Source organism: Ochotona curzoniae, unplaced genomic scaffold (assembly GCF_017591425.1).
Source record: "Ochotona curzoniae isolate NIBS_2020 unplaced genomic scaffold, NIBS_Ocur_1.0 contig_908, whole genome shotgun sequence".
In the NCBI taxonomy this organism is placed as follows: Eukaryota; Metazoa; Chordata; class Mammalia; order Lagomorpha; family Ochotonidae; genus Ochotona; species Ochotona curzoniae.
The window spans coordinates 10,898,391-10,926,335 of record NW_024466607.1 but is presented as its reverse complement, the minus strand read 5'-3'; the positions used below and the strand labels follow the sequence as shown (position 1 = coordinate 10,926,335).

Below are 27,945 nucleotides of genomic sequence, written 5' to 3'. Positions count from 1 at the left end.
ATTTTGCTGCTATAAATATAGGATTTTCAGGTCATCTTGTAAACACAAGCTTTTCTATAGGGCTACAGGAATTTTTAAGTATGTATCACTTGCTAGTGGTTTATGTTTGGGGTACAACCCCCAAAAATAAAACGCAGTGCATGCTGAGTCAGGGGAGGCTTTAACTGTTTTGGGTGTCATTCCACAGAAGGGGTGGCTTTTATATCCTGCCATGCCAAGCGCACTATGTGACAACCTGGAGTCACAGCTGTGCATTCCATAGGCTTACACATCTTCATCAGTTTATACTCCCGTGTTATATCGTCTAGTAGAATTCTTTCCTACAGAAAGCCACTCCTATACTGTTGCCCTGTCAGAACCATGTGTGCTCTGTGACATCCTTGGTCATGCTCATCCAGTTTCTCTAGTCATTTTGCTAATGTGTTGTGAAAACTCGAAAGATGCCTGGCACAGCAGTTCAGGGCCCCTTGGAGACAGCCACATTCCATATCAGAGTCCCTGAGTTCAAGTCCTGGCTCTGCCTCTGATTCCAACTTCCTGGAATCAGTCAGTGATGCCCAAGAACCTGGGTCCCTTCTACCCACCCAGGAAACCTGGACAGAGCTTCTGGTTCCAGCCCAGCCCTGCCACTGCAGCCATTTGGGGAATGAATCAGCATTTTTTCTCTCTCTCGCTGTGAAAATAAAATAAAATGAAATGAAATGAAATAAAATAAAATAAAATTTTATTTTCAAAATTTGACTCTAGGGTCTGGGGCTGTAACCTAGTAGCTAAAGTCCTCGCCTTGCACACACTGGGATCCCATGTGGGCACTAGTTCTAACCCCGGCAGCCCTGCTTCCCACCCAGCTCCCTGCTTGTGGCCTAGAAAAGCAGTCGGGGACGGCCCAAGGTTTTGGGAACCTGCACTCACATCTAGAAGACTAGGAGGAGGCTCCGGGCTCCGGGCTCCTGGCTTCGGATCAGCACAGCACTGGCCACTGCGGCCACTTGGGGAGTGAATCTTCCCCCTCTGTCTCTCTTCCTCTTTGACTCTCCAATAAAAATAAATAAATAAATAAATAGATGGATAGATAAATAAATCTTTAAAAACTGACTATCATATATAGAATATAAACTGTGAAACCCTAAATTGGCGGAATATACGTAACAACCCCTCAGCATTTGATGATATTGTTACTTGATATTCTCTTCAGGAAAATTTGTCCCCAAATTTGAATAACCGAAACATGGATTTTACATTTTTTTCATATGTATACTAAGAATTGTGCACATGCTGAAATGACTAAATGCTGATTCTCAACACAATAAAATCTCAATGATGGGAGAACACTCTAAGGCACCCCCACACAAAAGAGAGATGAAAAATTTGCTCTTAAATACATGAAATCATAGTTGAAAGAATCTCTTATTCAGGGTCACAGAGCCCACAGAGGATAACGGCTCAAGTTCAGCTCCAACAGCGTGTCCCTGATCTACCTTACCGCCAGCTCTTCTAGAATAGAACAGGACAGACACACGGTGAAGCACGATCGATAACGTACTGCTGGATAAGGACTGGCTGTGTGGAGGGGAGCAGGTGTCTGAGGAATGTGAGGACCAGGTGTGGTCGAGCATAGGGAGTGGCAGGTGTAAGAAGGACTAGGTACAAAAGCTGGGTTATAGAAAAGGGAACATGACCACCGGCATAGCTCTGTGCAAACAGATGGGATGTTATTTTCTCCCATTTTCTCCAACATATGTTTAGAAAATCCCACATAGGATTTGCAAGAGCCAGTTCTTCAGTGCCATCAGTATCCTTGTCTGGGCCTCAGAGGATATTTGGCCTTCCTTGTAGCTGGTGTGGCTCTTGGGCACAGCCTTGGCCAATGGGGTCACTGCCAGGATGCAAATGTGCTGCCAAGGCCAGCTTCCTTCTGCCTCCGGGACATCTCAGTCCAACAGCTCTCGCTGGCAATATGAGGGTGATCCATGAAGTACGTGTGTGTGTGTGTGTGTGTGTGTGCGTAAAGGTGCCTATGTGTGTACACGTGTGTGATGTATGTGCGTGCGTGTGTGTGTGTGGGAAGGCAGAAGGTGGAGGCTAAGGATTCCATCTCCCCTCAGCTGCACAACATCCTGCCCATGCACACACAACCCAAGCTGTCTGGCCCTTTGATGGGACCCCATGCTGTGCCTGGCACAGGGAATTTTTAATTCTCTTTCATTTTATTGAGCAGCTCCCCCTCCCCATCACCCATGCCGAGTCAAGTCGTAGGATTATTGGGTCCTTCTTCTCATTGATTTGTTTTTCTGACCTTTGTAGTAGATACAGAAATACAGGGATGGAGCAAGAAAGGATGGCAGAAAGGGAGGGGGCGGGAGTGTGTACCCCCTCCCCCGAAGGGAGGATGCTCGGGGAGGGTCTCGGATCTGGCCACATTTTATAGGAGAGAGAAAAAAGCAGCCAGTGCAGTTGCAGCGGCAGCTGCTTTGAGAAGGGAAGGTCCCCACCCTGCACACCCCCTCCAGCACCCAGGAGGGGGTGGCATGGGTCCCTGTGTCGCCACACATTCACGTTCTGATAGAAAAACTCCTGCAGCAGCTTTGATTTTCATCCTTTCCGTGAATGCCCCCAGCAGAGGAGCAGTTCCTTCCCCTCAGAGGTGTCCTGTCTCCACCCAAGGAGGAACACCCAGAGGGAGGCACAGGGCACTGCTAGAGCCTGCTCCAGGAGCTAGGAAGGCAGGAGCTCTTTCCTCTCCCTCTCTCTGAGCCCATTTTCATAATAAACTCCATGTTTTTACAACAACTGCCCTGGCGCATCCTCCGCGGAGGACATGGAGGAGGAGGGAGGAATTAGCTGTTTGCAGAGGACACAGGTGCTCTGTTTGCATTGTGGAGTCCTGAGCCAGACTGGCCTGTTTCTTCAAAACCAGAAACTGGGACCCACAGCTCACATTACCAACCAGCAGGCAGAGATGATTCTCCCCAGCAGGTGTGAGGGCTGTTCCCATCTCAGAAGTCAACAGTAAAGAGGGAGGGTCCCTGTAAGATGGCCCCTCTGCCCCAGGGGTGCCCTGAATCCACCTAAGCAGGGAAAACACCTGAAGGGAGAATTTGTGGCAGAGAAGAGCCTAGATGAGCAGAGCTTGCAGCTGCCTGATGAGGCTGCTGCTGCGAGCCCTCCACATTCGGCAGGAAGGGTTACACTCAGCACGGATGCTGAGCTGCCCTACAGGAGGCTGTGGGGTAGAATCCAGTAGTGCAAGCTGAGTGGAGCTGGAAGAGATGAGTTCCCATCCAGACAAGAATTTCCAAGGACCTGGATAAGTAATATGCAAGGAAACTTCACCTTTTAGAAAAAGATTGATTTACTTGTCAGAGTAACAGAGACAAAAGGGGGTGGGTGGATCTGAGAGTGTGCATGCGTGTTCTTCTGTCATCTGGTTGACTCCTCAAATGGCCAGAACAATCAGGACTAGGCCAAACCAAAGCCAAGACCCAAGAATCCCACCCAGGTTCCCACCATCGGTGGAGAAGCTCGAGTACTTGGGCCTTATTCTTCTGCCTTCCCAGACACAGGAGCAGGGACTTAAGCCAGCACCCTGATGTGGGGCGTTGGCACTGCAAATGGAAGCGTAACTTACTGTGCTACCATGCCTTCCCTGAGGTTTAACCTTTATACTCCTGTCATGGAGAGTGTCAGCAGCCAGCCAGAAACAGCCCAGGAATCCCCAGCGCGCAACAGAGGCTGAACCGCAGATAAACACAGTTAGGTAAACAGATGCTGCTGTCCTTTCTCTCGTTCCTCTACCAAGAACAACAGGTCGGGGGAAGCACAGAACCTGGCAGGAGGACAGCTGCTAAAAGCTTGCCCAAGGGAAAGCAGCCGTGGAGATAAGATTTTTATTGCATTTGAGAGTCAACTGGGCCTGTGAAGACTATGCATCTCTTTCCACCTGCCAGCACTCAAATCTCTTCACCTGCTGCCTTCCTCGAACCACTGAACTCCTCTCTGCAAACAAGCAAGTGCGGGAGAATCTGCAGCCCTGGAAGCAGCCATCGCCCACTGAGGGATGGGTATTGGTGCATAAATATTCCAGCTCCTTTCTTAGGTAGAATTACTCAGTCTTTGGTTCAACACCGTACTATTAAGCTGTCTCATTGCACAATTTACTCCAAATTGTCCCAAGACTTGTCCCAATTTGGAGCAATTTACTCCAAAACGCAGCAGCTTCCTACAACAATTACCTCTGATCTCACAGTTTCTGTGGATGATAATATTCAGGCGCAACTTACCTGTGTGGCTCTGGGTCCAGGTCACTCACAGGACTGCAGTGCACACGTCATCTGAGGCAGCTTGGGGTGAACAATCTGCTCCCCAGAAGGTTCATTCGTGTATCTGATTGGTTGGTCCTGACCATGGTCAGGAGATCCCCGACCACCACCACAGAGAACTACCTGGAGGACTTCTTTCATGTCCTCATCATCTGTGGTCTCTTTCCCCCAGGGTTAGTAATCCAAACGAATGGAGATCAAAGTGGGAACAGCTAAGTCAGCTAGGACCTGGCCTCCAAAGTCAAGTGCTCTGTTCGTTGTCAACTGCTACATAACAAATCATTCCAAGATGGAGCAGCTGAGGGGGAAAAAAAAGCCACTTGCTCATAGTTTCTGTGAGTTCACGAGTTTAAGCACAGCTTAATAGGGTGCCTCTGATTCAGGCTCTCAAAGCTGCAGTTCAGGCACTGACCACAGTGGCAGGCACCAGGCTCACTCACCTGGCTGTTGGCAGGTGCAGGTCCTCTGGGGCTGTAGGCTGCAGGTGTCGCTTCTTTACCACATGGATCTCTGCACAGGACAGCTTACATGGAGCACAGCAGTTGGTTTGTCCCTGGAGCCAGAAGAGAGAGAAGAAGGAAGCACAAGTAAGAAATCCAGAGTCTTTATAGCAGCGAATCTCATTAAGAGATGTGTATCAGCTTAGCCAGCTCCTAGTGGCTAGACGTGAGTCGCTCCTTACTGCTTGTAAGTGGCCTGAAGTCTTGGGAAAGGAATTATACAGCGGCATGAGTAGGAGGAGGGGGAGATGATGACGCCATCTCAGAAACTGCTTGCAAGAGGCCATGTCCTATTGGACAGACAGACTACATACATCTTCCCATTGTGGGGGAAAAGCACACAGGGCATGAATGCCAAGAGGTGAGGACCACTTGGGCCAGCTCGAACCCAACTCCAACAAAATCACTTGTCATTGTCCCCACCAAGACAGAGCCATGTCTCCACTGCCCTAGAGGTCTTCTATGGCCTCATCTCTCAAACTCCTTGAATATGGATACTTATTTCACCATCTGCTCTGGGAGAACCCAGGCTAAGACAGAATGAGGCTTCAAACTGGACTTGGGGAAAAGAGAGTGTCTTGACCCTTCTACTACGATAACAAAATACCTGAGTCTGGGCAATGTATAAGAAAAGAGGGTTGGGCCTGGCATGGTAGCTTAACAGCAGGCAAGAGTCCTCACTTTGCACGCGCCAGGATCCCATATGGGCACCAGTTCTAATCTCAGTAGTAGCCCCGCTTTCCATCCAGCTCCCTGCTTGTGGCCTGGGAAAGCAGTCAAGGACAACCCAGAGCCTTGGGACCCTGCATCCATGTGGGAGACCCAAAAGAGGCTCTGACCTCCTGGCTTCAGATTGGATCAGCTCTGGTCGTTGTGGCCTCCTCTCTGTATATCTGACTTTCCAATAAAAATAAAATAAATCTAAAAGGGGGGTGTGTTATTGAGCTCATAGTTTTGAAGGCTGCAAATGCAAGATCAGGCAACCGCATTTGTTGAGATTCTGGTGAGGACATTTTGACAGGGAGCAGGGAAAAGCCAGTCTTACTCTTTTGTAAGAGCCTTTCCTGCAAGAACTAACCAGGTTTTATGCTAATCCCTTCCAAAGGCAGTGCCCCATGACCTCATTGTCTTTTACTAAGCTCCCCTCTTAAAAATCCCATCACTTCTCAACAACGCCTCATAGAGATCATGATTCTAACACATGGAGTACTGGAAAAAAAACACTTGCAAATCATAACTCTGAGTGTATTTTAGGAACCAATACACAAAATGTATTTCTCAGTAGAGCACTTGCAAAAAACAGAAGAAGAAGAAAAGAAAAGAAAAGCCATTGTACAGGATTTCAGAGCAAAAATGGTTCTACTCAAGCCAGATGAAACCTAGAAATAGGCATTAGAGGAGATTGAAAGGGAGAAATAAGACAGAAGAAATTGGAAAACATGTTATGGATTCCAAAACAATGATGTCCAAACCAAGGGTGTATATTAGCTCTGAGGTGAATTCCTCACCTGTATTTTGGAATTACATTTTTACTTCCACCTCCTGATCAACTTTTCTCAAGCCATTAAGGGCCTTCTATCAAGACCTGCATATTCTGCTTGAGCTCCAGCTAAGCCTCACACCCAGCCAATATTTCACACTTTCATGAGGGAGAAATGCTGTGTGAACAAATCCTAGAGCTGAAATGCAAAAGAGGCTTCATAGCTTTGGCGGGTGGGGGTTCCCAGGAGTAAGTCAAGTCACTTGAAACAACGGTACATTTTCATACATTTTTTAAAACCCACTTTGAGACTGATTTCAGATAGACAGGTACCAAATGACTCTTGACCTCTAAACACCCCAAAAAAATGCCCAGGAGAAATCAAGGCCTACCAGTGCACTCAATTGTGGGTCTATCAAGGGCTGGTTAGAGGAGCTTAAATCCAAATTAATTACTCAGACATCTCTAGTTCAGAAGTTGGGCCACAGACACACTCATCAGCATGCAACAGCAGTGAGAAGAAAAGGAACCTGGCTAATGAGGACAGTAGATAAAAGGGAGACCACAGAGGAGGATCTTAATTGTATCTTAATTGAGTCACACACTTTCTCCTTCAGGCAGATCCTAGCCCTGAAGTAAAAAAGAGAATGACTTCTCTGCTGGGGTGCCTCCTGTACCCCAACCACAGCAGCCCTCCAAGGTCAGTGCACTGTGGCAGTATTAGCTAACTACTGCTGCAACAATGCGATGTAGCCAACTGCTCAGAAACTCAGTAATACCCACTCATTCTCACCCACCCATGTGCACATCTGTGTGTCTACAGGTCTGCAGGGCAGCTGGCACTTGGTGGATCAGGCTGGCCTTGGCTGGGTGCTCTGTCTCAAGCTGTGGGTGCAGCTTGCTGGGCCCTCACTCTGATTTGCCTCCTGGGTACTGCACACATATTTATTCCAGGGTCAAATCTAAGGAGGATATAATTACCTATTGTAAAATAGTCAAGACCTCTTAAGATCATATATGAAGAAGACCTTTCCACACATGTGTCACTGGCCAAGGCCAAAGTCAAGGAGTGGGAAGCTACATCCATGACGAGGTCATGGCGAGGTTGAGAATGTAGGGCTATATGGTAAAGCATACACTCCCATCAACCAATGTCTGAGTCTGAACTCAAGCTAAACCCGTGCTGATAGGGACTCTGGGCAGCAGTAAAGCATGCCATCTACTTCCCTTGCCTAGAGCAGTAATCACCATAGATCACTCGGGGCCTGTATGCTCAGGATCAGCTCCTGTTGCTGAGCCGACGAGGTTTGGCATTCACTCTGATTGCAACCTGTGGCAACTGTGACTCATGTGCTTATTCCCAGGGGAAAAAGAGGATCTTTCTTCAAAGACCGTGTACTGCTCTATCATTCTACATGTTCCATACTCTTTCCATCTCCTTTACATTGGGTTTAGCCAATGTGGCTGGCTGGCAAGGATACTTCTGGAAAGCAAAAGCAAACAAAAAAGCAGCTCATTTCTTTCCTGAGTATGTGTGTTGGAGCAAGGGGTAGGGAGAAGGAAGGGAAGAAAAAAAGAAACAGAAAAAGAAAGGAAAGGAAAGGAAAGGAGAGGAGAGGAAAGAAGAGGAGAGGAGAGGAGAGGAGAGGAGAGGAGAGGAGAGGAGAGGAGAGAAAAGAAAAGAAAAGAAAAGAAAAGAAAAGAAAAGAAAAGAAAAGAAAAGAAAAGAAAAGAAAAGAAAAGAAAAGAAAAGAAAAGAAAAGAAAAGGAAAGGAAAGGAAAAGAAGAAAAGAACAGGACAGGACAGGACAGCAGGCTGCCCCAGCCCGCAGTTTGGAGTCAGTTGTGACTAAAGTGCTTGCCCAGGCCTCCCAGGCTGCTTGTTTGGTGGACACAGAGTCACAGCACACAGGACACAGAGGGTTCCCTGCACAAGGGGACATCTCCACAGGGAGCAAGTGGAGCCTAAATTCTGGGCTGTTGTACGCTTGTTGAACAGGAAACCAGACTAAAGGAGCATTTTGATTGTTAACCTGCCTATAAGGGACACCCGCCAGGCCCGGTGCAATGGCTCAGTTGGCTAACCGCTCCCCCTTTCAAGCTGCTCAACTTCCCATCCAGCTCCCTGCTTGTAACCTGGGAAAGCATGGGAGGTTGGCTCCAAGTGTTGGGGCCCTGCATCCATGTGGACAACCCAGAAGACTATCCTGTATCCTGGCTTCGAAAAGGCTCAGCTCAAGCCCTTGCAGCCAACTGGAAGGTGAACCAGAGGGTGGGAGATCTTTTTGTCTCTCCTCCTCTCTATAAATCTGTCTTTCCAATTTAAAAAAAAAGTTATCTTTTTTTAAAAGGACGGGGCACTTCCCAGCAATTCCACAGAAATATAAGTTTCTGGGCCCAGCACAATAGCGTAATGGTTAAGGTCCTCGCCTTGCACACGCCAGGATCCCATATGGATGCCGGTTCTAATCCCAGCTGCTCCACTTTCCATCCAGCTCCATGTTTGTGGCCTGGGAAAGCAGTCAAGGACGACCCAAAACCTTGGGACTCTGTACTGGTGTGTGGGAGACCCAGAAGAGCTCCTGGCTCCTGGCTTCGGATCGGTGCAGTACCAGCCATTGCAGTCACTTGGGGAATGAATCATCGAACGGAAGATCTTCCTCTCTGTCTCTCCTCCTCTCTGTACATCTGCCTTTCCAATAAAATAAATAAATCTTAAAAAAAGAAAGAAAGAAAGAAATCAAAGTTTCTATCACAAGGCAATTTATCTCCTCAGAAGTCGATGTTTGGTTTTCCCAGACTTCACGGGGTGCTGAAAAGGATGATTCCATCACCCTGACACAACATGATGTGCTCACATCTTTGCCATGTGACTCCAGTTCCCCAGCATGACCCCTGGAAGAGGTATACATCTTCACCTCCCAGATAATGGCTAGGCCATAGATTTCACTCTGCACAAAGGAATATCAGTGGACATGAATGAAGTGAACAAAAGCTTCCAGTGCATGAGGCTTGTCCAGTCGGGTATACTGAGCCCCTGCCATCTGACAGGACAAGGGCAAGGTCCCAGGAGTCTCTTGATCAGAGGGAGAGACCCCACAACACCCCAGAATCCAAAACAGAACAACATTCACCGCCCCACATACCAAAAAGCAAAGACAATAAATGGGTCCTGTGTGTTCTACGTGTTGACTGTAATAAGAACTGACAAACTGGTGCTGGTGCAGTGACATAGCCAGCTAATCCTCTGCCTGCTAGCGCCAGTTCATGTCCCAGATGCTCCACTTTCCAGCTGCTTATGGCCTGGGAATGCAAGGATGGCTCAAGTCCTTGGGCGCTTGCATCCATGTGGGAGACACAGAAGAAACTCCTGGCTCCTGGAGTTGGATCAGCTCAGCTCTGGTCATTGCAACTATTTGGGGGAAGTGAACTAACAGACAGAAAACCTCTCTGTGTCTCTCCTCTCCGTGTAACTCTTTCAAATAAAAATAAATAAACCTTAAAAAAAAAAAAAAAAGAAAAAGAACTGACCAACACACCAGGTGATTCATGAAATAGGATGCACTGTTCCTGCAGAGCAAGCAGCCCAGGTGATCCCCTAAAAAGGAAACATCCGCAGATGAAAAAACAAAAACAGAAAAGCCAAGTAGAACAAGCACAGAGGGGACTCAAGCTGGACTGGCAGTGCAGGATGACAGACCAGGCCAAGGAGGCTCCAAAGCAAAGGAGGAACTGATGCCTCACCAGGGCTGAGCTCCAGGCACTGTCAGCTGTCGCTGTCGCGAGGCTTGCATTGCAAATGAGGAGGGGCCTGCCTTGTTCAGACACTGCCATGTCACTGCAGGTGGCTCCAACCTGAGTGCCACCACTGCAGCTAAGGCTACTGTGCTAAACACAGCTGGGGAAGAGGAGGAGAGGTGGGCCTGACAAAAAGCCCCGAGCAGGGCTGTGGGCTCCAGAGTCCACACAGTTGCTCCAAGGCCTGAGGGAGTCTTTCCACTGAGTCAGCCCATTTTTAACGACTGCTCCTCACACCAGGCGGGACTGCCACCTCACTGCTTTTCATGACCTTGGGCACAACCCTATCCTGCTGCAGTGCCTTTGGCTCTGGCAAGTATGGATGCACTTCTCACCACTTGTAGCAATGAATTAAAGAACATCCCGACTTTACTGGATTATGGGGAGAGAGGAGAAAGGAAAAGCGATCCACTGATGTTTGGCTTCCAATCCCTAAAGTAATGGGGTACATGAGCCCAAGTGTAAAACGTGTCGTCCTGGAGAGAAAGAAGCCCAAGACAGCAGGACCTAGGTAAGGGCAGCATAGGTATGGCTGCCTGTCCCAGACGCCAAGGCATCTGGCTCACGTTTAACTCTGAATACAACAGCAGGAATATTCAAACTCACAACTTTGTATTTTTTGTTAGTATAAACAAAAAGGATTCTTCTGAAAGTGAAATTTTCTCATTACTTTATTAAACACCATGTTCAGTGTAAAGGTTTTTACCATTATAATCACCAAGATACAATATGTGTTTATATATATATATGTATTTATGGATGGATATTATTTGTGGATATATATTTATGTATGGCCATTGAAACTGCTTTAAAGAAGTATAACTGTTTGGAAATATATGCAACAAGAAATACAATTTGAGGTGTTGAAAAAAAAACTAATTACAAGCATAAAAACTTGTGTTTTAAGAAGAGCCTATTACCAACACGGGCATCTGGCCCAGTGGTAATGATGCTGCCTGGGGCGCCTACATCCAATGACTGGCCCAGTGTGGTGGCCTAGTGGCTAAAGTCCTCGCCTTGAACATAATGGGATCCCATATGGGTGCCTGTTCTAATCCAGCTCCCTGCTCGTGGCCAGGGAAAGCAGTTGAGGACAGCCCAATGTCTTGGGACCCTGCACCCATGTGGGAAACCTGGAAGAGCTCCTGGCTTCAGAATGGCTCAGGCCCAGCCATTGAGGTCGCTTGGGGAATGAACAATCAGGCGGAAGATCTTCCTCCCTGTCTCTCCTCTTCTCTGTATATTTGACTTTCCAATAAAACTAAATAAATCTAAAAAACAATTGTATCTAATCTGCTAGATATTAACTAAAATTTAAATTTCAAAACAGGAATGTGCCAAACTGGTTTTAGTTTTTGTTTTTCCCCACACTGCACCTGCAAGAATCTTAAGTGAAGGCCCAACTCCTGCTGGGAGTGAGCCAAAGAGGAAAAGGATGTGTAAGATCCCAGAGTGGCTGGGCCCACACATACACCTCCACATCTGCTTTCCAAAGCTTCTGGGGTCATTCTCTTTTAAAAAAAAAAAAATGGGTTGTGGGGGTCATGGCCAAACTTGAAGCAACCTTGAAGAATTTTTCTGACTCTCTAATCTAGGCTATTTGGACAGACACGGCAGTCCTGCTACCACAACCCTGGCAGGTTTGCCACTGTCTTTCCTGGAATCATGTTGTTCCTCTTATTATTGGCCTCCTGGTGTCATCAAGAATAACCTGGCTTTGACCTCAGCCTTCACGGCTACAGCCCAGGGCTGCGACCTTACTAACTGGGGTGATCTTGGGCACTTTCTGAAGGCTGCTCATTGCCTTCCTTTCCAGGGGCTTGGCTGCCACTATATTAACAGCCTTTTCCTGAAGCTGGAAACTCTCATTTAATCCTAAGCTATCCTGAGAGATGGGTATAACAGCTCCATTTTCCAGGTGAGGAAAGGAGAGCTGCAAAATTTGGAATGACCCAAGGTTGACACTACCAAGGTCACCCATCAACAGAAAAAGAGCTACAGATACAATCTGGCCTTCCAGCACCAAATTTGCACCAAATCTGGCTCTTCTTGAGTGTAAGAGAAGATTCTGGAAGCTCTGACCCCCAGCTCTATTGCAGCTGCTATTGGTATGCCAAGAGCCACACCCCCTTTGTAGGCTGTAGGCTTTTTCTAGTTTCTGGACACCTGGCTCCATGAAGCAGGCCAGAGCGAAGGAGGGGAAAGCACTCTCACTTCCCCCGAGCAGTCAGCAGTGATGTTATGACTGGAAACCACGTCCTTTCTCCCTACAATTGCCTGGTGTGGGGACTTGCTGAATGCCTGCCTTTTACTGGCTTCCTTCCTTCCCAGCCCCACACCCCAACAAGAGTTTCCTGGGATCCTCTTCCAGACAAATCATCACCACTGGAATCGTGGTCATAAATTCTGCCACTGGGGGATCCAAATTAATATAGACAATGCTGTGGTTAAAAACAGGGCTGAAAAACAAAACAAAACAAAGCAAAACTGCTGCCTCCCTTTCCCCAAGGGTTGCTGTAGATTTAGGAGATGATATTCTTAAAGCCTGAGCAGAGAAAGGTACCAGATTATGAGCAGACGTGCTTATATTATCTGAATCCCGTAACACAGGGCAACTGTTTTGGGTTGCAGCTAAAGTGTCGCTTGGGATGCCCATATCTCGCACCAGAATTCCTGCGCTCAAGTCCTGGATCCTCTCGTGAACCCAGCTTCCTCCGAGGGTGTACCCTGGAAGGCAGCAGTCACAGCTCAAAGAACTGAGTTCTTGCCACATCTGTGGGAAACACAGGGTGAGTGTGCGGCTCTTGGCTTCCGCTTGGCTCAGCCCTGGCTTTTGTGGTCATTGTGGGAAGCAAACCAGTGGATGGAGGATCTCTCTCTCTCTCTTTCAAAAAAAAAATAATTCAAAATTTAATTTATTTAAATAAAATATAAAAGACACTCTGTCTCACAAAGTATACGTTGTGTAGCCATTTTAAAAATGAAGAGCATAATGCTTGGCGGTGAAACCATCCCCAGGACACACTGCGCGGGAAGAAGGCGCGGAGCAGCAGTGTATTTGGGATGCTGCCATTTGTGGATTTTAAAGGAATTTACATACATATGCATGCACAGAATATCTCTGGAAAAATACACAAAAGCTGAAACATATGAGAGTCCCTAAGGAGACAGAGGACTGGGGATGAGGGACCATTTTCCTGTTTCATTGTTCTAACCAGCTTTACCATATCCTTGTATTGCTTTTTAAATAGGAAACACAACTTCAAACAAAATAAACCAAAGAGCTCATACCAAAAAAAAAAAAAAAGAAGAAGAAGAAGAAGAAGAAGAAAGAAAAAGTGTGTATTCTATTTAGCTGAGGAGCAGGCGGTGTTAAGGGACCCCAAAATTTGCATTTCTGCTTAGTCCCCATGTGATGGAAAGGTGGGAAAGTTGTGTTTGAGAAAACTTGCTCCTTCAGTGGGCTACTGGATGAAGCCACTTTAGAAAGTTCATGGAAAATGTATATTACAAAAAAAAAAAAAGGAAAAAATCCTAGGCATAGATTGCAAAAATGTTAGCACCAAACTTTCCATTTCGTGTTCCATGAACTTTGTGAAGTCTCCTTGTGCATACCAGTGGTGGCTCTGGGGGAATTGGGAACTGGAAATGGGGCGGGGGGAGGCGCATTTGTGTTTCACTGGTGCTGCCCACGGGGCACTTAACGATAAAGGTGGTGGGGAAGCACTTCTTGCTGCAGATTTCCTCATATTCTGGCACTTTCTCCTCTCCCTTTGTAGACCCAATCAGTGAGCAAAATTAGAGGCAGCTTCATTTAAAAAGACAGGGGAAAGATGAAAATCATAGGCAGCCTGATCTCTGAACTTCAGCCCAAAAGACTTCTGTAACAACCTACTTAAAACAACCAGAGGGGCCTGGTATGGTAGCCTAGCAGCTGAAAGTCCTCACTTCAAACATGCCAAGATCCCATATGGGTGCCAGATCTAATCCCAGCAGTCCGGTTTCCCATCCAGCTCCCTGCTTGTGGTCTGGGAAAGCAGTTGAGGATGGCGCAAAGCCCTGGGACCCTGCACCTGTGTGGGAGACCTGGAAGAAGTTCCTGGCTCCTGGCGTTGGATCAACTCAGCTCTGGCTGTTGCGATCACTTGGGGAATGAATCATTGGACAGAAGATTTCTCTGTCTCTCCTCCTCCCTGTATATCTGACTTTGCAATTAAAAAAAAAAAATACCCAAACAGAGGCAATGAAAACAGTTGCAAAACAACCCCCCCACACACACACATGCAACTCCAATCTGAAAATTAACTGTTGGAAAATCGACATACCAAAGGACTCTACTACTGTAACAATACGGGGAAGAGGTGGGGGGGCGGGAATGGGGACAGAGAAAGAGAAGGGAACAGGGGGAATCCCTATACCTACAAAACTGCATCATGGACAATAACAGTTCCCAAAAGGAAAATGATTTGGGCATCTGCAGTTCACTGTGGGAGTCACCAAGCACTAAAAGCTCGGGATGATGAGTAGGTTCTTAATGAATCGTGAAATTCACAAAACTGAGGTAACCACTGGGAAATAAAAAGTTCTGCTGAAGTGATGGCCATGACGCCAAAGGTGCTACTTGGCCCTTAACACTGCTCTCCTGAGAAGAGCAGCAGGAGAGACAGGTGCTTCAGGAAAGCAGACACTGACTGCTGACCATCTGCCCAGCTGTCTGGAACAACATGCTTTCAGGCGCAGAAAGGTTTTTCACAAACTGCAGCAGACATCTAGCTATGGGGCATACCCCAGGCAAAGGCACCAGGAGCCCTACCCTGTCCCACCTTCCTTCCTAGGAGAGTATGGAAGATGGAGGTCACCAAATAAAAGATTAACACTGAGAGTCAGGGATCCAGCTGGAAAATGGAGCTGGGACCTGGCTAGCACCCCAGCCCCCACCCCAAAAAGAAGGGAGAGAAAAAAATCAACTTGGCCTCACCCAGATAATGAGCCAGCCTCATTATAAGATTAGCTGCCAGGATGAACAACACTCTTAATAATGCACAAATCGCTATGACAACCACCCACTTTGGTACCTAAAGATAACTTCATTGTGAGGCCATGTTTCCTTATTTAAAAAGGAATGCTATTTCCTGTGAGCCCTGCCATGCTGCTCCTGTGCCACATATACGATTTGGGGCAAGAGTGTGTGCCAGCAGGTGCACAAGTGGGCAGCAGCAGTAGGAGGGCCCTGAGACAGCAAGGCTGTCCTGCTATAGGGACACGGTCCCGTTTCTCAAGGTTGGCAAAAAATCTCTGTGGGGCTCAGGCACCCAAGCGTGTTGACATAATTATTCAGGAAGACAGGCTTGGCCGGGATTAATACTGTGATTAATTATGGTGGGAGCTTCAACAAGCGGGTACATGTTGGGGAGAGTCAGGGAGGGACGTGACAGCCCCTGGCTCGCCCCGCTCGCAGGCAGGTCGGTGAGGAGGGTGTCGAGTGGGGAGCGCACGGGCCTGACTGTAATGAGAAATGAGAAAAGTGCTGAAAAATTGATGGCGCCTGCAGACTGCACAGACTGGCACACAGCAGGGGGCCCGGCAGCCGGCGAGCCGGGCGCGGTATGCTAATGTGGGCGCCTGGGCCCGGGGAAAGGGAGGAAGAAGAAAAGCCAGCACAAAGGAGAGAAATGCAAATGACAGGCACCGAGATCAGTGCGGAGAGTCCCGGATTAACTGTGTGGAGCTGGCGCTAGCCTGAGCTTAACCCTTTCTGGACTGGGTCAGGGCTGTGGGGGGAGGGGGGATGCGGTCTAAGCCCTCTCCCTCTCCCCTGGCCCCCCAACCTACTGCTGAGAGCTAGGGTCTGCAACTGGGTCTAGCACAAAGCAGGGATGGATGGCCTGGAAAATGGAGTTGGGAAGAATCAAGAAGCTAGAGGAAAGAGGCGGGTTCTGTCAGGGCAGTGACCTCTTTGAAAAGGGTGGAGTGGGAGTGATGAAGTGACATCTCCAGGGTGGAGGGGCTAGGAAATGTGATGGGGAGTGATAACTCCAAAACTAGCCGGAGGAGTAGCTCCAACCTGGGCAGCAGGCCCAGAGGCCAGAGCTGGGTTCTGTGGGGTACTGGCATGTTCAGTTCTTGCTTTGGGTGCTGGTGACAATCATGTGATGCTGTGAGAATGGGATGGTTGCGTTTCACTGTGTCTCCATCACATTGTCATCAAAAATGAAAAGAGGAGGAGAAACAAACGAGGCTGGGATATAGAAACAGCCAGTTCCGGGTGTCTTGGACTTGACCTTCTCAGGAAGAAAACTGACACCCTCTGAGAATGGTCACCATGGTTTGTCCTCAGAGGAGGGGGACCCCCACCTGCATCCCCCCTTCCTTGGCAAGGAAGAGCGCAGGGGGGAGAAGGCTGCAGCAGCTCCACACAGGGTCTCATTCAGCGTTTCAGGAGACAGAAGAGGGGCCCCAAGTTCCAGACAAGGGATTCCACGTAAATGTTGGGCAGACCTGGGAAGCTGCGGGTGACACCAATTTACAAGACAAGAAATGACTAACACACGGATGTAGAGGAAGACAGAATCACAGGTGCAGCTTGGGCTGTAAAATGTGGCTATGCACATAGCAGGGTTCTCAGCTTCTGAGTCAGTAGTTCCCTCCTTGAACTGGAGGATGGAACTTTCTCTGCAGAGTTGCAGTTCTTTTTTTTTTTTTTTTTTTTTACAATATTCAAAAAATGCACAACAAGCTCCATTTTGAAAGCAGAAATGTCCATGAGAGTCAGGGCAAGCTGGATCTCTGGCAAGGAGACTCCCTTCCGGATTCTGCTTACTCATCCCCGAGGAAGACCTGGGAGATCCACCGCCCCCACAGTTACTCCAAACACCTATCCTTGATTCTGCCTTTCTGGAGTCTTTTTGCCCCCCAAGTTAAAAGGGAAATGTTCCTGTGGCTTGGACAGGCATGGATGGTCTGGGCGAAGCGTTTTCCCCAAAATTCCTCCCACTTAGGAATAGCTGCCTATGAAAAAAACCAAGCTTTCACATCCATGACCACATGGTGCCTTATCCTTGAGCCCTGCCCGATCCATCCTGCAGGTGGAGGTGAACAGAGCCACAGATGTGCCAAGGTGAGCGGAGTGGGCACGGGGCTGCCCATTCCACGCTCACACTGTGCAGGACTTCTACCCAGCCCAGTGGCCTCCCGTCCTTTCTCTGCAGACGGAGACTCCTGGAGGGCATCAGGATTCCATAGCAGAAACTTTGTCTTGGACGGCAAGGAATGGCTCACCCACACCGGGACATGACCACATCAGCTGCCGTGCCTTGCACAGGATCCAGAACAGAAGCAGAGGTGGTACTGTTCTATTTTGCTGTTTTTGCTTTGTTTTACTCGTTGTATTTTTCACCCCAGGACAAACAAAACAAGGCAGACTGTGTATGCTAGAGTTCCTTTGAAACAAAAATTACAATCTTTGTTGCAAGAGAGAAGGGGATTACAAAACACTGCACATGTCCTTTTTTTCTCCTTCCGAGCTATGCCGGACCCAGGGGTATTCACTGTAACCAACAGATTAACTGAATAGGACCAGGGAGTCAGTTGGGATCTTTCTCCTTTACACAAGCCCCGGACAAGGACAGGGCTAGTGGGGAACACAAGGAGAAGGCAGCCCTTGCTGAGGCAGGCACAGTTTCTCTGGGCACAGCAATTATTCTAAAAACATCTGGAGCATGAAATTTTAAAACGCCAGCATGACCGTGGCTCAGGCTTGTGCCTGGGACACTCCCTGTGTGATGCCACCTGAGGGGACAGCTGGGATGTTTCCTTGCTAAGAATGACCTGCCCTCTTTCTCCAGCTGCACGGATGCAAAGGCCCCGGGCAGAGGTGCATGGGATCCTCCGCCCTTCTCTGTCCTTCTGACTCTCCAAGAGGAAGAAATCTGGGAATCACAGGAGACTGCTTATGTCACAGATATGTTCAACTGACATAAAAAAACAGCTTCTTAGATTAATATAAAGAGAACAGATTTCACATACACTTCTAAAAATGCCATAATACTTCTAACCCTTCCCACCCCCTGCCTTTATTTCACAATTTTTGTAATAACATATTTTTAATTTACTTTATAATCATTGGCTTAGTATTATACTAGATAAAGAGTTCAACAATTACAAAGCAGAAAGCCCACTGTCCAGGAGGAACACAGATATGGGTATAAACAAAAATCAAATGCCAAGAGATCAATTTTACTCATACACATTAATTCTTTGTACTCTGTTTATTAGCTACCACAGATCAGAGAAAATATGTGCTATTTGACTAGTTTTAATGGGGGAGGAGTTTCTGGTTTATTTCACTATGCATAATGGTCTTCATGACATCCATTTGGTTGCAAAAGACAGGATTTCATTCTTTTTAATGACCAAGTGGTAGTTCATTATACACATATACAACATTTTTTTTTAATCTGAGCTGCAACACTTTTACCAATTACTTTGAAATTGGCCAAAGGAAAAGATTCAGCAACTCCAAGTTTCTTGAGTCATTAATTTACACCTAATTGATAATGAAAAAAAAATCACCTTCACAAAAGAATACAAGCTAATTAAGGGGAGGAAAAAATGAATCAGGAGATTACACTTCTGCCAGGCTGAGATACAGCACCCAGGAAAGGAGCATCAGCGGAAACTAAAGTCATTATGTACTAGAGCAAAATGAAGTCATTTATACTCATGTAGCAGTGAGACAATGGCCTCCCAATGGCCCTTTTTTTATTTTTTAAGATTTATTTATTTATTTATTTCTATTGGAAAGTCAGATATATTACAGAGAGGCGGAGAGACAGAGAGGAAGATCTTCCGTCCACTGGTTCACTCCGCAAGTGGCCACAAAGGCCGGAGCTGCACCAATCTGAAGCCAGGAGCTTCTTCCAGGTTTCCCACATGAGTGCAAGGTCCAAAGGCTCTGGGCCATCCTCTACTGCTTTCCCAGGCCACCAGGATTAGAACCAGTGCCCACACAGGATCCCAGTGTGTGCAAGGCAAGGACTTTAGCCACTAGGCTATTGTGCCAGGCCCCCAACGGCCGTTTTTTTTAGGAATACATTAACATATGAGCCCCAGTAAAATGAAATAGTTGGTAGAGGCCACAGGACACAATCGAGCTGGCAGAGAGGACGAACGGAAGACTGGTAACTCAGTGTGGAATCTGAGACGTGTTACACTTCCCAGGACAATGTGGAGTGAAAACCAACAAGGGCAAGCAAAAGCAAAGTGTTTTGTTTTGTTTTGTTTTGTTTTCTTTACTCCAGAAAGAGGAAGGAAGGAAGCAAGGAAGGAACCAAGGAAGGAAAGAAGGAAGAAGGGAAGGAAGGAAGGAAGGGAACATTTGTTCAGGGAATGTCCTGTTACCACAAGTGCTAGCTGGCTTTACATCACAACAATGGCATCTCTAGCTACTAATTTTTAACCATTTAAACATTTTTAAAATGTATTTATTTTAAAAGCAAAAATCCAAAGAGACCTATCTACTGGTTCATTTTCCAAAAAAATTCAACATGAGAGGTTGGGCCAGGCAGAAATCAGGAATCTGGTGCTCAATCTCCCAGGTGCTTGAGCCATCCCCTGCTGCCCCTGAGTGTACACTGGCAGGAAGCTGGAGTCAGGACAAGACTGAAGGCTCAAACCAGGCACTGAAACAAGAGATGCAGGGAGTCCAAGAAGTATCTTCAAAAAAAAAATAATAATAATAAAATTGCTCGGGCCCTGCACAATGGCTCAGCAGCTAAATCCTCACCTTGCAAGCACTGGGATCCCATGTGGGCACTGGCTCGTGTCCCGGCTACTCCACTTCACTTCCAGCTCCCTGCTTGTGGCCTGGGAAAGCAGTGGAGGACAGCCCAAAGCCTTGGGACCCTGTGTCCGCGTGGGAGACCCAGAGGGGGCTCCTGGCTCCTGGCTTCAGATCGGCACAGCTCCAGCCATTGCAGCCTTTTGGGTAGTAAACCAGTGGATGGAAGATCTTTCTCTCTCTCCTGTCTGTAAAATATGATTTGCCTTTCCAACAAAAATAAGTAAATCTTTCAAATATGATTCTAATTTTATTTGAAAGAGATACAGAAGGAAGGAAAGACAGAGAGAGAGGACTTGCATTAGCAGACTTACTCCCCAAATGGCTGCAAACAGTCAGAGCTGAATCAATCCAAAGCCAGGAGCCAGGAGCTTCCTCTAGGTCTCCCACATGGGTGCAGGGTTCCAAGCACTTGGGCCATTCTATGCTACTTTCCCAGGCCATAAACAGGGAGATGGATCCGAAGTGGAACTGCTGGAATATGAACCAGCAGCTGTATGGGATGCTGGAGCCACAGATTACAGCTCAGCTTACTATATGCCACAGTGCCATCCCCAACCAGTTCAAGCAGTATTCTAAACATTATACCAAATGCCTGCCTCTTAACTTCTAAAACTGACCAAGAGACAAACAAGAAGATATTGGGGTGAGTAAACAAACATACTCCACCTAGGCAATGCAGAAAGTATGAATAAAAACTGTGGGAGCAGAAACCAGTAGGAGAGACAGTGGGGCAGAGCAGATAACATCTTTTGTTTAAAAAAAAAAAAAAAAAAAAAACCAGAAGCCAAAAGAAGCTATTATTGAACTAAGGAGAAACAAAGTGGAAACAAATAAGACCCAGAGAAAATTCAGCATGGCGCTGTTACCGCTGTTACCCCGGGGATTTGGGGAGAGACAGAGCGCTTGATCAGTCTATAAATTACAGCCTTTACAATACAGAGGTGACACTCAGACAAAATAACTAAAGCTGTTGGTAAGTATCCCTGAAGATCAGAGCTCTCAATGTAGGCGGGTGTGGGGAACGTCAAGACAGAGTTCTTTCTCGTTACAAATCTTTTTGTACAATTTGACGTTTTAATCACGAACATAGACAGGTGTTATTTCAATTTTTAAAATCTCATAGTAAAAATAGAGCTAAAAGAAATACACCAATTAGTTGGAAGATTTTGGTCACTCCACAGGTACATACCATCTCAAAGTTTAAAAATACCTTTACATAGAGGTAACAGAATTGTAACTCAGCCATTATAACGGGAAATACATTTTCAAGCACTGAAGCTTCTCACTCTCACGTCGGTGTTTCCTGTTTTTCTTTTATGTCTCTAAGTAAAATGTTTGCTGTCTGTTTAGATGTTGTTTCTGTATATTTCTTGTTGAGTTTATCCCTAAGAACTTTATATTTATATTCCTGTTTTCAGCGAGATTTTTTTCAAGTGATATTTCTAAGCAGTTATTACTAATAGGAAAAAAAATCTCTGATCTTACTACTTTTAAATATGGCCCTCCTGTTCTAATTAGATGGTATAAACGGTTTTTCAATTGAATGGCTTTTTTGTTATATTTTTTCCTTGCTCACAATATCATGAGCAAAGATTTGCCCAGCCCTAATTCTGCTTACTCCTTTTCTCTGCTTATTTTGTTTTCTAAATTGTTCAATAACAGCAACAACATTGAGCACCCTTCTTTCCTCCCTGATATTAATGGATGCTGAGCTGAGTGCTCTCAGACCGTGTGCTCAGAAGGACGCCCTTTGGATCAGACTGCCTGGTCGTAGGTCAGATTAGATGTACAGTTTACTTGGCAGTCTGTCTGGACCAACTGCCTCACCTCTTTATTTCTATCTGTAAAAGAAGACATTGCCCAGCCATCGGGTAGTTGCACTCTTAAACGTGAAATAAAAGGTTGGCATTTGGAATAGCAGTTCAGAATCTTGCACCTATCAGAGTGCATGGCTTGCGATTCCAGCTTCCTGCTAATGCACACCCTGGGTCCCTTCCACCCACATGAGAGACCCAGTGTAAGTCCCAGACCCTGGCTTGAGCCTAGGTCAGCCCAGGCTGTTGTATGTGTGGAGTGAACAAGCAGATGGGGCACATCTCTCTCTCTGTGCCTTTCAAACTAATAATACATGAGATCACACATACATACAAAGCACATATGCAACTTCTGGCAGCTCTCATCTGTGTCACCTTCAAGGATCTCATTAATACATAACAGTCATTTCATTTCATCTTGGTGGGCTTGGCCTCTCTCAGTCCCTGGCGGCCCCTCTGACCCTGCCTCCCCTCTCAGTCTTGGTGACAGAGTTTGCTGATACTCTGTACAACTGGGCAGGCCCTTGAGTCCTATATTCTTTCTACAGAAGGAACCAAAATTGTTGCCCTAGGTTCCTGAGGGTCTCATCTTCTCTCTGCGTTGTATCCTACGGGCTTTAACATCTGCCCTCCAGGGCTGACATTTCAGCTCTGGGACCCGCTGTGTGATGATTCTGTACCAGGTTTTAGCTTCTCTCAGCTTCCAGGGCCTCCTACCTAGGCAGAGAGGGAATGTCTCACTCAAAGGCTGTTTTGGAAGCTGAGGAGAGGTCACTCCTAGCCTTGCGCCTGTACCACATCATCTAGACTGTGCTCTACTTCTTGCTCCTTGTCCCAAACAAGGCATAGTGAGTAGCCTGGAAGGTGGCAGCAAAGCAACACCCTGGGAAGCAGCATGGTACCACTTTGGGTGGGTATGACATAATCTCTCGCAGCCTTAGCATTGGGCAGAGTGAGATGTGCTAGCATCTGGTTCTGCAACAGAAGCTGAGCCAACCTGAGCACCACTCCCTTCCGTATCAGCAAGCTCCATGTCCTCGGCAGAGGAGCTCCTTCCCTGCGGAGATCAATTCTTCCTCAGCAAAAGCCGTGCGAAGCCTTTAGACCTTCCCAGAAAGGTGCCCAAGGTTCTATGCAGATTATTTTTTATTAATATTTGGACAAGACAAAGGGATGTACTGTCTTGCAGCCAAATAAGAAATCAGCAAATGTTCAAATCACTCTGAGTCACACCAAGCTAATGCCACAAAATCACAGACAGGAACCCTGCTGCTGCCTGTCATGCTAGACAGAACAACACTGCTCCACGCCCTGCACGTAGGCACCCATACTTTGTCTTGCTGGCCCAGGCATCTTTCCCATGGACAGGAAGAGGGGTGCAGCAAATGTGACCGATGGTGAGTTCTTCAGCCCGAGAGCCAGATGTCCACAGCACCGTCATGGGGAGGCCTCTCTGAGTGGGTGGAGCCTTTGTTCCTCTGCTAAGTGCACAGCTTCCTTCACTCCCTCTGAGTGGCTCCAGAGACCTGGGGAGACCTGCACATTTCTTCCTGCCACTTCTCAGTCCGATCAATCACCCGACCCTGTTGGTTTGACTTCGTAACTCTCACTGGAATGTGTCAATTCTTTTTCCTTTGCTGGATACTTCCTGAATTACAGTAACACTCTCCTGTGAGACAGGTCCCTCCAGCCCACTGTCCACAATGCAACTGCAAAAGCTGTGAATTTGTGCATCAACACAAAAGACTTACTCTTTGGATGAATTCCAAATCCCTAACATGGCATACAAGGTTGTATGCGATCTGCCACTGCTTGCCTCTACTCAGCGCAAGCGTTGTACCCACGGTCCTCTTTCATGGTCCCACTCACACAGAGTCTGCTGCCCTTCTCTAGCTCCCAGAGAACCCTGGACTGACCTGTACAGCAGCATTTATTGTACTTCCTTGGTCACTGCTCAGTGACCCTGACAAATCTGTGAGCTCCTTGGAGGTTGAAAGTTATCAAACACAGGGCTCTGCATAATGGATATTCAACTGACATTTATTAAAATCACCTACTCATTCTATAAAACAAGGTATGGGCAAAGCAAACTGCTACTACTCAAACTTGAAGAACACATTCGTTTGCAAAGAATGCCCAGTGCCTTTATTCATCTAAGGCACATAATTAGATCCTAAGTGACCAAGCCCACTTTTGATCTACAAAAAGAAGTAAAATAGAAGTAGTGACAGAGATAATGGCAGCTTCCACATACTCAGTATCTACTCTGTTCCAGGCCCCTTTGCAGGTGGCATGGTCTGTATTTCCCCCTGAGTCCTAGGCCAGTCACACAGGAACAGCTTTGGAATAAGAGATATGCCCACTGTCACAGTATCAAGAGTCCACTGTGGGCCCAGTTCAATTCTAGACAACAGCATTCAAAGCCAACACTTAGCAGCGGCTCATAGATCCACCTTACCCACAGGAGCACAGCACACTCAAGGCTATCTACTTGGCTATAGCAATTCGCTTAATAGGGAACAGAGCCAAAAGAGGAAGAGGGAAGGGTGACCTGTGGCAAAGGTGTTTGTGGGAAGGGCTGCGCACAGTACGGAGTCAGGGAGGTCCTGGCTGGGCTTGTCAGCGTCAAGGACCACCAAAATCCACAGAGAGCTGCACCCATGCACATAGGTTTACAGAAGACAGGCCTAATTGCGAGCCAACGTAGCCAAGCAATGACAGGGAGAAAGCAAAAGGCTGCTCTGTCCAGCCCAACAAATGCCTGAATAGGTACGAAAGAAAATGGACAGAGGGGAAAGAGAGACAGGAGGGAAGGGGACGGGAGAGGACAGAGTCCCCAAGCAGAAAGTCTGCAGTTGTCCTGTAGAGCCAATCTGCCTACCTTCCACATCATTTTCATCTGATCCCTACTGTGTAGTTTCCAGGCAGTTTGCAGAAAAATGTATCCCAATCTTGGAAGTGGAATGGGAGTACAGTGCTCTTAAAGAATCCAACCAGCCTAAGCCTACACCTCTGTGCCTAAGCTAACCATCGAGACCCCTGTCCGGGCTTGAATGAGAATTTCTGAAGGTTTCAGGCAAGGGAACTCCCTCACCCTAAAGAGAGCACTCCCAGTACTCAGTCCCTTCTCTGTCAGAGAAGAAAGAGCCAAGTTTAGAGCAGCTGCAGCCGTTCTTGAACTTTGGTTGAGGAAGCCTCCACACAGGAAGATGCAACCAAGAGACACAGCACCAGAATCCTTGTGCTGACCCCTTCTGGGGCCCATCCTGCACTTGACATTGTCAGGTAATGTAAGGTGACATCTTTATTGATCACTTCATCCAGGCAGAGGCTTTTCTTAGATATGTGCTGCAGAAATCATTCCCAAAAATACACTGTCTTTATCAGTGAAGGAGTTGGCACAGACCCTTGTGGGAATGCCATGTGTTTCCAAAGGTGAGAGAAACATAAGGAAACCTTGGTATCTTGGTGGCGTGGCTGAGGACAGGGACTTGAAAGGAATTCAGTCCCATCCGTGACATTCACTAGCTCTGCTCCTTAACATGTTATTTACCTGGCGATTTTCATCGGTTTCCAGTATAAAATATAGTTAACAATTCTTACCACATAGGATGGCTATTATGTTAAATGAAATAACACAGGGAAAGAACTTTGCACAGTGCCTGATTCGCAGCAGCAGTGGTTGCTATTATGTAGTATTAGTAGTGGTAATGGCAGTGGTGTTGCTAGCCGCAATTATTTGACACACACAAAGGTCCCATAAGCCCTTCAAAGTCATCCTATGCACTATTTTGCCCTGGAGTTGCAGATGAAATTTCAGAGTTTGAGCTTCATCATCCTAAAAGTTGCAACTGTAGCTTTTGCAAATAGATATAAATTCCCAGTATAATATTGGAGAGCTTTAATTAAGGTGATCAGGCTGATTAATGATTCCCTCTGGGCAAATGCTGTTGTGCCCTGAAACAGAACCAGGACTTGGTGAAACACATAGAACATTCCATGGCCTGGTTTACCAAGGACCCCAGCTCTACCTGGCTGTCACCTCTCAAGGCCATCCTGCATCAAGAATCCCCTGGATCGTTCTCAGCTCTATTACACACACACACACACCTACCAAAGGACAAGATGTGTCACCAAGCCCCAGTGATTTCCTTACTCCGACCCAATTCTTCCTATGCAGGAGATGAGCGAGCGGACTGGGACTAGCAGAAGCTGCTAATGGCGTCTCAGAACAAACTTGAATCACATCCAGCCCCCGGATTCAGGGACTCAAGTCCCTCTAAACTCTGTGGACTTCCAACCCTTCCCTCAGAAGCTGTCTCACTGACTCTACCAGAGAAGAAAGGGAGCAAATTCTCATGGACATGGAGTCAGCACCTTGGGCCAAGTATGAGGACCCCAAGACTTGGGAAATGGTTCTGGATTTGAGGACTCAAAGAGTTACTCTGTACACGTTAGAACAGCACTTCTCATTGTGTACTGGTTCTGTGAATTACAATGGGGATCTAGTTAAAGTATAGATTCTGATGCAGAAGGTCTAGGGTGAGGCCTGACAAGTGATGCTTCCTATCAACTCCAAGATTTTGCCAGTGTTGCTGGTCTACTGGACCACACTTGGAGTAGTAGGGACTTAGGAGGCTGCATCACTGACAGTTATATGTGCTATAGTTCGGCATTCAATAATTATTTGATGCACAGAATCAAACTGAAATATGGATGACAATAAATTCAGTGTTGCTGTATCTCTCATCTTCTTTAATCTGCTAATTCAATACAGCAAGACGACATGCTCCCATTTGCAAGTTAGGAATTTGAGACTCACAGCACAACTTGGGGTTTTCTTGGTCCTAGCACTGAAATACCTGAACCTCAGGAAACTCCATTTCAAGAAAACTGAAACCACTGACCACCCTTGAGCCAGTAAGTGATTCACTGAGGCTTGGGTCCTGGACCCCAGGAACAGGGTCTGCTGCTGTCTGGGGTCTCTGTGTCCTGTAGCAAAGTGCTTCAGTTTGAGCTCCAGCTCCACTTCTGATTGCAGTTCCCTGCCAATACACACCCCAGGAGACACCAGAGGTTGGCTAAAGCAGTCAAGTCCGGTCTGAAGGTTTCAGGCCAGGAAACCTCTTCATTATAATGACAATACAAAAAGCAAAGCCTGAGGCAGAGCCCAGCACGTTGGTTCAGTGGCTAAATCATCATCTTACAAGCACCAGCACTCCAAAAAGGAATCCAATGGGGGTCCCCAGCTGCTCCGCTTCTCAACCAGCTCCCTGCTTGTGGCCTGGGAAAGCAGGATGGCCCAAAGCCTTGGGACCCTGCACCCACATGGGAGACCCAGAAGAGACTCCTGGCTCCTGGCTTTGGATTGCCTCAGCTCTGGCCATTGCAGCCACTGGGGAAGTAACCAACAGACCTGTCTCTCCTTCTCTACCTTCTCTCTGTAAATCTGCCTTTCCAATAAAAATAAATACTTAAAAAAAAAAAAAAAAAGCTTCAGGCAGCTGCAGCCTCACTTGCTCCATGAAATAGGCCCATCAGGGGGTGGATCTCCACCCAGAGCGTGTGATCTGGCCACAGTGATCACGGAGAACCAGGGAGCAGAAGCTGCCCCGTGTCCCTGATGACAGCGCCTGTCTTGCCTCGGATGTGTCCATCTTCTGAAACCTTGTGCTTTATGTTTACTTCCTTTGTTTTTTTATAGATAAGCCACAAATTTGTTCCTAAACTATGTATTAGTTTTGGAAATTGAGTTTTATAGAAATATTACTGTGAATGAATCCTTCAGAAACTTTTTTCGCTCAATGTTATATTTCTGATTATACTTCCAATCGTATGTGCAGCATTAGTTCCATGCCGTTCCTGTGTGTGAGTGTGCCACTGTTCTCACATAGTGATTTGCATTGTTTCCAGGTTTTTTAAAAGACTGATTTATTTTTATTTGAAAGGCAAATTTTACAGAGAGAAGGAAAGACAGAGAAAGAATGGGACCTTTCACCCACTGGTCAACTCCCCAAATGGCTGAAATGGTCGGAGCTAAACTGATGCAAAACTTTGAGCTTCTTTTGGGTCCCCCATGTGGTACAGGGGCTCAAGGAAATGGGCCATTCTCCACTGCTTTCCCAGGCCATAGGCAGGGAGATGAATCAGAAATGGAGCAGCCAGGACATGAACCAGTGCTTATATGGGACGC

At 46.9% G+C, this 27,945-nt stretch overlaps 1 protein-coding gene across 1 annotated transcript in view; it reads right to left on the bottom strand.

Annotated features, from left to right (window-relative positions):
• Nucleotides 1-4,438: 4,438 nt before the first annotated feature.
• The window catches only part of LOC121165609 (zinc finger protein 621-like), a 55,761-nt gene continuing 32,254 nt past the window's right edge, over nucleotides 4,439-27,945 (bottom strand). The window contains exon 5 of the transcript XR_005885299.1: nucleotides 4,439-4,872. The gene's annotated coding sequence lies outside the window, so the exon portion shown is untranslated. The remainder of the gene's footprint in view (nucleotides 4,873-27,945) is intronic.